At 47.1% G+C, this 2,601-nt stretch overlaps 1 long non-coding RNA gene across 1 annotated transcript; it reads left to right on the top strand.

Moving 5' to 3' along the window:
• The first annotated feature begins 644 nt into the window (after positions 1 to 644).
• On the top strand, positions 645 to 2,395 carry LOC123058702 (uncharacterized). Its single transcript, XR_006427283.1, has 2 exons — positions 645 to 1,118; positions 1,637 to 2,395. It is a non-coding gene; the product is annotated as an uncharacterized lncRNA (long non-coding RNA).
• The last annotated feature ends 206 nt before the right edge of the window (positions 2,396 to 2,601 follow it).

Raw genomic sequence — 2,601 nt, 5'->3', positions numbered from 1 at the left:
TCGAGGGCCAGGAGGCCAAGCTCAAGAAGCGCCGCGACCGCCTGGGTGCGCTGGGGAAGGAGTTGGAGGCGACGAAGATCGAGCTGGACAGCAAGGCCCGGGTTCTTGCTGAGGATCGCGTGGCCTTCGCAGACATGGAGAAGAAGGCTCGTGCTTCGCTGAAGATGCTCTACGCCAGTGGCCTGGAGAGCCCGCTGGCCGACGCCGAGGACGGCCCCGCCAAACTGCTTCCCTTCCTGGTTCGTGCTCTTGAGGATGTCACCCTTGGCCCTGGCCCCACCGCCGAGGACGAGGTGCGTGTCCTGTCTTCTGCTGCGCTAACGCGGGTATTCACCCACATCTACCTTCACGACCCCAGCGCCGACCTCGACAGCCTGTTGGAGCCAGTAAGCTGCGAGGGTGCTGCCGCCGCTGCCGAGGCCGTGAAGGGTCGCGCGGAGGCTCTTCTGGGGAAGTTCCGGGCCTTCAGTACCAAGTCGAAGCAGGATGCTGCTGGTCCTGCTGCTCCATGAGCATGGTTTTAAATAGCGCCCGCTATGACCGCTATTGCGGCCGCTATTGCGGTAGCGTGGCCTAGCCGCTACAAGTTAAATGCTGCGGTAGTATATAGCGTGATTGGCACGATGCGGCTGCAATAGCGACTGTCAGAGCGCAATAGCGGACATTTAGGTGGTGTTAGTTGCGGTCATAGTGGGCAAATTTCAGACGCGCACCCAACCGGACAACCCTAAATCCACTCACTCCCTCTCCTCTCCGGTTGGCGGCTGGCGACCGGCGCCTCCCCTAGATCCAGCGGCGGCACGGCTGACGCCGGACAGAGAGGCGGAGAAGAGATCATCGAATGGCGCTCCCGTAGCACTCACTGTCTCCCTGTTCGTTGACTGGGTGGCCACTTCTTGCTCGGCTCGATGCCCTTCACCGGTCGACGACGGGACAACACAGCGAGTCGTGGGCTCGTGGGTCGTGGCAGACCCTCGGTAGGATGGCGGCGACCACATCCGCTCCGCTGTCCCCTTCCTGCGTAGCTGCTCAACGCCCTACTTCTCAACGTCCCAATCCGGCTGCCCGACTTCCCAACTGCTTCTTCTCACCACGCTTCACCACCTCAAGGAGTCAAGGTATATGCTCTCTCTGTTTTTAGTTTATACTGATCGATGCATAGCCTAGTAGACAAAATTGAGGGAAGCCAAGATCCTAGATCAGTACGTCAGTACATAGTCTCTGCTTTTTATTTGTACACAGCTCACTGCTCGCCGTGGTTCTCGGCTAGAACAAGCAGCAGATGCATCACTGAACAAATTTTAGTTTATACTGGTAAATTCGTCTGGTAGATAGTACTCAGTACATACTCTGTACATTTTATCTGTACTGTTAAATGTTGTTTATGAATTCAGTTTGTACTGATAAACTTGCAGTCTTTGCCTTCTGTTTGTACTGTTAAATTTTGTTTTATATATTCAGTTTTTACTGATAAACTTGCACAATACAGTCTTTTTCTTTTGTTATACTGATAAATGTTCTTTTATATATTCAGTTTTTACTGATGTACAGTCTTTTCCTTTGTTTATACTGATAAATGTTGTTTACTTATTTTTTCTACAAATAGCTTATGTTTCTTTCTTTCTTTTTGCAATAGTAGGCTACTAGCACAATGTCATCAGTAGGATCAGGGGCTTCTTCTGCTGCCGCAACCGGAAGAACACGAAAAGATCCAGCCTGGGAGCATGCTTTACCAATTATTGATGAATTCAGAACCAAGAACAGAGTTGGATGCAGATACTGCTTGAACTTTTTTAATGGTGGCATTACCAGATTTAAGAAGCACTTGGCTGGAATAAAAAAAGATTCTGTATGTTGCCGACAGGTTCCTGATCATGTTAAAGAGCAGATGCTTACATTGATAGCTGAGAATGAGAAAAAGAGGGATAAATCACTGAAGAACATGTTGGAGTTGCAAGAGGAGGTCAGAGAGATGTATTGTTAGAGTGGGAATGAGGATTCAGATTGCGCAATCGTTGATTATCTTGCTACTACAGCAAGCGGAAGCTCTCAAGTTCCTAAGAAGCCTCAGACCAAGGGTCCAATGGATAAGTATCGAGCACGGCCAGGATTGGGAAAGCAAACTACAGTGAATGCACATTACAAGGTCAAAGAAGCAAAGATAACTTATGATTATATCTGTGACTTCTTTATTGAGGGTGCCCTTGCTCATAATATTGCTAGTCTTACATCATTTGCTCGAATGGTAGAAGCAATGGTTGTACTTTTGGTTATTAGGCGATGGTCTAATGGATCATGGACTACGAATGTTTAAATATATGATATTACTAGCTCTTGGTTGTACTTTTGAAGTCTGAACTTATTTATGAAATGATGAAGTAGAATGCCTATGAAACAAATCTGTTTGTGTTTGGTGTTTAATAATAGTATTTGTTTGCATGGTTACATGCTTGAATATTGTCCAGATGGACCAATTTTTTGTGTAGATGCTTATATAAAAGACAATTATTCAAGATTCAATAGTTGTATTGTTTGTCAACAGTTTGGAAATATACATAACAATCTCAAATTTGCAAGTGTTTTTAAAAATCCGCTATGCGG

Source organism: Triticum aestivum, chromosome 3A (assembly GCF_018294505.1).
Source record: "Triticum aestivum cultivar Chinese Spring chromosome 3A, IWGSC CS RefSeq v2.1, whole genome shotgun sequence".
Lineage (NCBI taxonomy): Eukaryota > Viridiplantae > Streptophyta > Magnoliopsida > Poales > Poaceae > Triticum > Triticum aestivum.
The sequence above is the reverse complement of the archived record's forward strand: the minus strand, read 5'-3'. Positions and strand labels throughout refer to the sequence as shown.